We start from the raw sequence: 9,752 nt of genomic DNA on the forward strand, positions 1-9,752 counted from the left end.
GACCAATCTCTCGGAGAAGGAGAGGTGGTCGATATCACTTCTCTCTATATGCATATGTTCATGACGATCTTCTGTTTCCTTTATTTGCTTACTAGCTAGCGTGTCCAGTCCTCTCTATATATATGTATATATAACATCGTCCAAGCAAGGACATAAGAGAGGACACTTCTCTCTATTAATTAGCTAGCAAACACAATATTTGAAACACCTAAATTAAACCCCCAAAACCCCCAACCCCCCTCCTTTCAAAAAAACAAAAACCCCAGCCCCTAAAATGCTGACGCGTGGATGCCTATTGGTCCCGGTTGGTGCCACCAACCGGGACCAAAGGCCCTCCTGCCTGGGCTCGGCGCACCGGCCACGTGGAGGCCCATCTGTCCTGGTTCGTGTAAGAACCGGGACTAAAGGGTTAGGGCATTACTAACGACCCTTTAGTCCCGGTTCACAAATCGGGACAAAAGGCCCTTATCAACCGGGGCGAATGGGGGTTTTCTACTAGTGACTCTAAAGTATTCCTATGCTGCTTTAAGTAGGAACTACCACGGACCAGCTGGCATTGCCTTTTCTCTCAATAAGGTAGAAGTGTTTTCAGTCCAGCAGCTTGTGGTGGATTGAATCTTCCTGCTTTGTGGTAACTCGGTGTAGAGAGGATTGAACTGTGTGTGAGCCTAGAAATACACTAATTGTTCAGTGGTCATGGGAGATACCAGTAGGGATTCCGGTATTGAGAAATTGTGTGAAAGTATGTAGCGTATGATTTCACAGCTGATGGAGCAGGCACAAAGAAAGACAAGCAGTACTTATGAAATTTTGAAGACCCTGGAACCGAATCCTGTCAGGTTAACTGGTCTGGGTGATTTTTTTAGCTGGTCTCGGAATGCCACATTGATTCTAGAGTCACATGGACTTCAGAAATTTTTGAAGGATGGTAAAAAAAAAGCCAACGGATGTCACACAAGAGCAATGGGATCAGAATCAAAAGCGAGTTATGGTATGGCTGTTGGGGTTGATGGAGAAGACTGTTAGGGAACAAGTTGAAGGGTTTCAGTCTGCAGCTGAGGTGTGGATAAGCATTGAGAAACAGTTCTCAGGGAAATCAAACAAGATGCAAGTTAGTAGGATTTTCCATGAATTGAGGCAGATCAAGCAAGAGTAGAAGACAGTGACTGAATTTGCGAGAGAAATCAAGAAACTCTATAGAGACCTGGAGTATTTTAGATCATTTAAGGCACATGATCCCAGGGACGTACCCCTCCTTCAAGAGTGGTTTGAACCATTGTTGGTTCAGACTTTTCTTGATGGTCTGAACTCAGAGTTCAATCTCCGTTCCCAACTCATACAAGCCACAGCAGATTGGCCTACATTGGATCAAGCCATCTCAAGTATACTTGAGGAAGAAACACGGCTGGCCAATCAGATCACAAATTCACAAACAAATGTTGATAGCAGAGCTGCACTATCTTCAGTTAAGCAAATTCAGTCTCCTGGTACTTCAAGAAATGAGCAAGCAAATGCTACTAGATTTGACTACACGAGAAAGCCTAATATGGTGTGTGACCACTGTAAAAAACCAGGCCATTTGAAGAAGAGTTGTTTTGATATAGTTGGTTATCCTCCTGGATGGCAACCGAAAAAATTTAACAGATTCACTAGTGGCGGTAGTAATGCAAGGAGGCCAGATCGAGCTCATCTTACTTTATTTGGGGGAGAACGGTATGCTGTAACAACCCAAGCACTTGAAGAATTCAAAGGCAAACTTATGGCGAATACTTAAGAAGGCCCTGCTGAAGCTACATTTGATGCTCATTCTGGGAAAGGTACGAAGAATTTTTTTAACATCTTGGATAATTGATTCAGGGGCCACAAATCACATGACAGGCTCATCTAAGAACTTTTCATCATATACTCCTTGTTCTGGAAGGGATAGGGTACGCATAGTTGATGGATCCTTAGCTCCGATAATGGGTTATGGGAACGTTAATTGTACTCCATCTCTGTCCTTAAGCCCAATCTTGCATGTCCCTAATTTTCTAGTGGACCTCTTGTCAGTTAGTTCAATTACAAACTCACGTAATTGCAAGGCATCCTTCGACCCTCACTCATGTACAAACTCGTCTCCATCTCCGTATGCCCTCAGTATGATGAATAGCTTGACCACTAATGAATTTCTGCTAATGCATTATAGACTAGGGCATCTGTCATTCCAAGCCCTTGGTCGCATGTTTCCATCTCAAGTTAAAAATTATTGTAAGGAGAACCTTTTGTGTGATGTGTGTGAACTGGCTAAACACACTAGAGCCAATTATCCTAGTAGTAATGAGAGAAGTTGATGTGGTGCATTCGGATGTATGGTGTTCATCAGTTGTAACTGCCCTCACAGGGGATAGATATTATCTGACCTTCACTGATGGTTTTAGTAGGTGCACATGGATGTACCTCCCAAAGCATAAATCTAAAGTTCTCCCTGCATTCAAAGATTTTTTTAATATGGTGCATAACCAGTTTGGCATGAATGTGAAAATATTACGCCCCGATAATGGTACTAAATATATCAATGGTAAATTTAGTAATTTCTTGTCTTCTTATGGTATTATTGTTGGGGAACGTAGCAATAATTCAATAAAATTCCTACGTGTCACCAAGATCAATCTAGGAGATACTAGCAACGAGAGAGAGGGAGTGCATCTTCATACCATTGAAGATCGCTAAGCGGAAGCGTTACAAGAACGCGGTTGGTGGAGTTGTACACGCAGCGATTCAGATCGCGGTCAATTCCGATCTAAGCGCCGAACAACGGCGCCTCCGCGTTCAACACACATATAGCCCGGGGACATCTCCTCCTTCTTGATCCAGCAAGGGGAGAGGAGAAGTTGAGGGAGAACTCCGACGGCACGACCGCGTGGTGGTGATGGAGCTCGTGGTTCTCCGGCAGGGCTTCGCCAAGCACTACGGATGAGGAGGAGCTGTAGGAGAAGGGGAGGGGCTGCGCCAGGGGAAGGGTTTGGCTCTTGTGACAGCCCTCCCACCCCCCACTATTTATAGGAGAAGGGGGGAGGGGGGCGGCCCCTTCAGATCCCATCTAGGGGGGCGGCGGCCAGGGAGGGAACCCTAGATGGGTTTTGGGCGCCCCCACCCCTAGGAGACTTGTCCCCCAAGCCAGGAGGGGCAGCTGCCCTAGGGGAGGCGCCCCCACCTCTCTTGGTTACGTGAGATGCGGTGGGAGGGGCGCACAGCCCCTTAGTGGGCTGGTGTGCCCCTTCCCCTTGGCCCATAAGGCCCCCCCAATACTTGTCGGGGCCTCCGAAACCCCTTTCGGACACGTTGGTCGTCACCCGGTACCCGCGGAACAATTCCGGACTCCAATACCCTTCGTCCAATATATCTATATTCACCTCCGGACCATTCCGAAACTCCTCGTCATGTCCGGGATCTCACCCGGGACTCCGAACAACCTTCGGTAACCACATACTATTTCCCATAACAACTCTAGCGTCACCGAACCTTAAGTGTGTAGACCCTACGGGTTTGGGAACCATGCAGACATGACCGAGACATCTCTCTGGCCAATAACCAATAGCGGGATCTGGATACCCATATTGGCTCTCACATGTTCCACGATTATCTCATCGGATGAACCACGATGTCGGGGATTCAATCAATCCCGTATACAATTCCCTTTGTCTATCGGTATGTTACTTGCCCGAGATTCGATCGCCGGTATCCCCATACCTCGTTCAATCTCGTTACCGGCAAGTCTCTTTACTCATTCCGTACCGCATGATTCCGTGGCTAACTCCTTAGTCACATTGAGCTCATTATGATGATGCATTACCGAGTGGGCCCAGAGATACCTCTCCGTCATACGGAGTGACAAATCCCAGTCCCGATTCGTGCCAACCCAACAAACACTTTCGGAGATACCTGTAGTGCACCTTTATAGCCACCCAGTTACATTGTGACGTTTGGTACACCCAAAGCATTCCTACGGTATCTAGGAGTTGCACAATCTCATGGTCTAAGGAAATGATACTTGACATTAGAAAAGCTTTAGCAAACGAACTACACGATCTTGTGCTACACTTAAGATTGGGTCTTGTCCATCACATCATTCTCCTAATGATGTGATCCCGTTATCAATGACATCCAATGTCCATGGTCAGGAAACCATGAGCATCTATTGATCAACGAGCTAGTCAACTAGAGGCTTACTAGGGACATATTACGATCTATGTATTCACACATGTATTACGGTTTCCGGTTAATACAATTATAGCATGAACAATAGACAATTAGCATGAACAAGGAAATATAATAATAACCATTTTATTATTGCCTCTAGGGCATATTTCCAACAGTCTCCCACTTGCACTAGAGTCAATAATCTAGTTCACATAGTTATGTGATTAACACTCATAGTTCACATCGCCATGTGACTAACAACCGAAGAGTTTACTAGAGTCAATAATCTAGTTCACATCACCATTTGATTAACACTCAATGAGTTCTAGGGTTTGATCATGTTATGCTTACGAGAGAAGTGTCAGTCAACGGGTCTGCAACATTCAGATCCGTGTGTTCTTCGCAAATCTCGGTTTCATATTGTAGATGTTGCTACTATGCTCCACTTGGAGCTATTCCAAATGGTTGCTCCACTATACGTATCCGTTTTGCTACTCAGAGTCATCCGGATAGGTGTTAAAGCTTGCATCGACGTAACCCTTTACGCTGAACTCTTTATCACCTCCATAACCGAGAAACATTTCCTCATTCCTAAGGACAATTTTGACCGTTGTCCAATGATCCACTCTTGGATCACTCTTGTACCCCCTTGCCAGACACCTGGCAAGGCACATCACGATACACATCATGGCATATCGTATAGAGCCTATGGCTAAGGCATAGGGGACGACTTTCGTCCTTTCTCTTTCTTCTGCCGTGGTCGAGCTTCAAGTCTTAACTTCACACCTCACTACTCAGGCAAGAACTCCTTCTTTGACTGATCCATCTTTAACTCCTTCAAGATCATGTCAAGGTATGTTCTCTGTGAAACTCTTATCAGGCGTCTTGATCTATCTCTATAGATCTTGATACCCAACATGTGAGCAGTTTTACACAGGTCTTCCTTTGAAAAACTCCATTCAAACAACCCTTTATGCTTTCTAGAAATTCTACATCATTTCCGATCAACAATATGTCATCCATATATACCTATCAGAAATGTTGTAGTGCTCCCACTTACTTTCTTGCAAATACAAGTTTCTTGCAAACTTTGTATAAACCCAAATGCTTTGATCGCCTCATCAAAGCATATGTTCCAACTCCGAGATGCTTGCTCCAGTCCATAGAAGGATCGCTGGAGTTTGCATACCTTTTAGCATCCTTAGGATTGACAAAAACCTTTCGGTTGTATCACATACAACCTTTCCTCATGGAAACCGTCAAGGAAACTTTGTTTTGACATCCATCTGCCTGATTTCGTAAATGAAAATGCAGCAGCTACTAAAATAGTTCTAACAGACTTTAGCATCGCTATGATTGAGAGAGTCTCATCATAGTCAACTCCTTGAACTTGTCGGAAACTTCTTTGAGACAAGTCGAGCTTCACAAATGGTGACATTACCATCAGCGTCTGTCTTCTTCTTAAAGATCCATTTATTCTCAATGGCTTGCCATTCATCAGGCAAGTCCACCAAAGTCCATACATGGATCCTATCTCGGATTTCATGGCTTCTAGCCATTTGTTGGAATCCGGGCCCACCATCGCTTCTTCATAGCTCATAGGTTCATCGTTGTCCAACAACATGACCTTTAAGATAGGGTTACCACTGAGAAGTTGTACACACCCTTGTCGACCTACGAGGTTCGATAGTAATTTGATCTGAAGCTTCATGATCATCATCATTAGCTTTCTCTTCAACTGTCATAGTTGCCACAGAAACATCTTCCTGTGCTGCGCTACTCTCTGGTTGAAGTGAAGGTTTAACAACCTCATCAAGTTCTATCTTCCTCCCACTCAATTCTTTCGAGAGAAACTCTTTCTCAAGAAAGGACCTGTTCTTAGCGACAAACACTTTGCCCTCAAATCTGAGATAGAAGTTATACCCAATCATCTTGTTTGGTTATTATATGAAGATACAATTTTCTGCCTTGGGTTCGAGTTTTTCTGACTGAAGCCTATCGACATAAGCATCGTAGCCCCAAACATTAAGAAACAACAACTTTGGTTTCTTGCCAAACCATAGTTCATATGGTGTCATCTCCATAAACTTAGATGGTGCCCTATTAAAGTGAACGTAATTGTCTTTAATGCATAACCCCCAAAATAGCGGTAGATTGGTAAGAGACATCATACACCATATCCAATAAGGTTCGATTACGACGTTCGGACACACCATCATGCTATGGTGTTGCAGGCGGTGTCAACTGTGAAACGATTCCACCTTGTCTTTAGTGATTGCCAAACTCATAACTCAAGTACTTTCCCTTTGATCAGATCAAAGGAACTTGATCTTCTTGTTACAATGATTCTCAACTTCACTCTGAAATTGCTTGAACTTTTCAAACATTTCAGACTTATGCTTCATTAAGTAAATATACCCATATCTATTCAATTCACCGGTGAAGGTGAGAAAATAAGGATATCCATCGTGCGCGTCAACACTCATCGGACCGCACACATCAGCATGTATGATTTCCAGTAAGTCACTTGCCCGTTCCATTGTTCCAAAGAACGGGGTTTTAGTCATCTTGCCAAAGAGGCATGGTTCGCATGTGTCAAGTGATTCAAAATCAAGTGACTTCAAAAGTCCATTAGAATGGAGGTTCTTTCATGCGCTTTACACCAATATGACCTAAGCGGCAGTGCCACATGAAAGTGGTACTATCATTATCAACTCTACATCTTTTGGCATCAATGTTATGAACATGTGTATAACTACGACCGGGATTCAATAAACCATTCACATTGGGTGCATGACCATAGAAGGTATTATTCATGTAGTCTGAATAACCATTATTCTCTGACTTAAATGAATAACCGTATTGCTATAAACATGATCTAATCATGTTCATGCTCAACGCAGACACCAATGCAAACAACATTTATCTAGGTTCAACACTAATCCCAAAGGTAGAGGGAGCGTGCGATGGTGATCACATCAACCTTGGAAACACTTCCAACACACATCGTCACCTCACCCTTAGCTAGTCTCCGTTAATTTCGTAGTTCAAGTTACCAATATTAGCAACTGAACCGGTATCTAATACCCAGGTGCTACTAGGAGTACTAGTAAGGTACACATCAATAATACACATATATCAAATATACTTTTGTTGAAGTTGACAGCCTTCTTATCTACCAAGTATTTGAGGCAGTTCCGCTACTAGTGACCGTTCCCCTAATAGAAGCACTTTGTCTCGGGTTTGGGTTCTTCGGTTTCTTCACTGGAGCGGCAAATGGCTTGCCATCCAAGAAGTTTCCCTTCTTGCCCTTGCCCTTCTTTGAAACCGGTGCTCTTGTTTACCATCAACACTTGATGCTCCTTCTTGATTTCTACCTTTACGGCCTTAAGCACGATGAACAGCTCCGGGATTATCTTCCCTTGCATGTTATAGTTCATCACGAAACTCTAGTAGCTTGGTGATAGCGACTGGAGAACTTTTGTCAATCACTCTCCTATCTGGAAGATTAACTCCCACTTGATTCATGTGATTGAAGTACCCAGACATTCTGAGCACATGCTCACTGGCCGAGCTATTCTCCTCCATCTTGTAGGCAAAGGTCTTGTCAGAGGTCTCAACCTCTCAACACGGGCATGAGCCTGAAATACCAATTTCGGCTCTTCAAACATCTCATATGTTCTATGGCGTTCAAAACACTTTTGGAGCCCCGACTCTAAGCCATAAAGCATGGCGCACTAAACTATCAGGTGGTCATCAGAACGTGTCTACCAGATGTTCACAACATCCACAGACGATGCTATAGGGGTTGGCACACCGAGTGGTGCATCAAGGACAGAAGCCTTCTGTGTAGCAGTGAGGACAATCCTCAGACTACGGCCCTAGTCCACACAATTGCTTACAATATCTTTCAACTTAGTCTTTCTCTAGGAACGTATTAAAACAAAGAGCTAAAGCGCGAGCTATTAATCCACAACATAATTTGCAAAGACAATTTAGACTATCTTCATGATAATTAAGTTCATCTAATCAAATTATTCAATGAACTCCCACTCAGATAGACATCCCTCTAGTCATCTAAGTGATACATGATCCGAATCGACTAGGCCGTGTCCGATCATCACGTGAGACGGACTAGTCATCAACGGTGAACATCTGCATGTTGATCGTATCTTCTATACGACTCATGTTCACCTTTCGGTCTCTCGTGTTCCGAGGCCATGTATGTACATGCTAGGCTCGCCAAGTCAACCTAAGTTTTTTCATGTGTAAATCTGGCTTACACCCGTTGTATTCGAACGTTAGAATCTATCACACCCGATGTCGGTGTACTAGAGTAGGGGTACCCTAGTATCCCGAACTTGTGCACGGGCAGTCGCAGCATCCCGCGGCAAGGCTTGCCGGGTGACCGCCAAGATCCTCCGTGGTTCCTTTGGAGCCATTCAAGAACAAAGTGTCCAAGTCAAGAAGACAAGACCCCGGCAAGAGGAGCTTGCCAGGAAGGCCACTCAAGGCATTTCAAGGAACTTGCCGCGGCGCACCACGCGTTCCGGCAAGACCCGGTGAGCGACAAGCTCCCGGACGTGGCAAGACAACGACCGCGGCAAGGCGCTCGCCGCGGCAAGCCACCTCTCCGCGCCCGCACTCCAGCACATCCACCAACGTGTCGCTCTGGGGCCCTTTCAGGCGTACGTGGCGGAAGGCTGTGCAGCTAGGGACGTGCGGTGGCAAGCAGCGCTGACAAGATCGCCATCGTGGCGAACGGTGGCGTCCCTGGCGGTCCCTTTTCGCACTGTTTAGGCGACACAGACGGGCATTTAAGACCCTTGTCCCCTGCCGTCAGGGTTAGGTATGATACACTGTAGCAGGTAGCTGTGCCTACCACAGCACCTTTCCATTTTTGCCCTTTACCTCCGTTGCCACCTGTCGGTAGCCCCTTGAGAATATAAAAGGAGGCCCGTGTGCAACGTAGAGGGGGGTTAGCCAGTTCGAACACTCACGCTCGGTCTTGCTGGCCCTGGTGTGTACTGTAGCACTCCGCGCTCCCGAGCTAGAAATCAATACAAAACCATGAAGCAGGAGTAGGGTTTTACGCATCCGTGCGGCCCGAACCTGGGTAAATCGCTCACGTGTTTCGCCTTGATTTGCTCTTCGCACGATCTCCGCCCCCCCCCCCCCCGAACCGAAAGGGACCCGGCCCGCCGGTCCCATAGGTGCCCGTGGATCAGCACCCCGGCATCTTTGGCGCGCCAGGTAGGGGGCGTCGAAGTTGTGTGAACCAGATCCAGCGTTCTCGTGAGCTAGATCTTCATCATCTTCATCAACATGCCGCCGAAGAAGAAAGTTTTGGAGGCAGCTGCTCCGTCCGCGCCGAGCCAGCCATCGCCGGAGCAAATGGTTGGTGGCGCAGGCGCCGGCGGAAGGACACGCGTCGACGAGGGAACTCACGGTGCTGCCAGGTCCCAGGACAAGGCTGCGCTGCCCATCGGCGGCGTAGCCGGCTCCCACAATGACCGGGCGCACTCCAAGACCTCGGTGTCCGTGCATGCACCGCGCCCATCTCAGGAGGCGCG

At 46.1% G+C, this 9,752-nt stretch overlaps 1 pseudogene; it reads left to right on the forward strand.

Annotated features, from left to right (window-relative positions):
• The first annotated feature begins 696 nt into the window (after positions 1 to 696).
• LOC147986065 (uncharacterized) lies at positions 697 to 1,888 on the forward strand (annotated as a pseudogene).
• Positions 1,889 to 9,752: the final 7,864 nt, after the last annotated feature.

Source organism: Triticum urartu, chromosome 2A (assembly GCF_056163025.1).
Source record: "Triticum urartu cultivar PI428250 chromosome 2A, HENAU_Tu73, whole genome shotgun sequence".
NCBI lineage: Eukaryota > Viridiplantae > Streptophyta > Magnoliopsida > Poales > Poaceae > Triticum > Triticum urartu.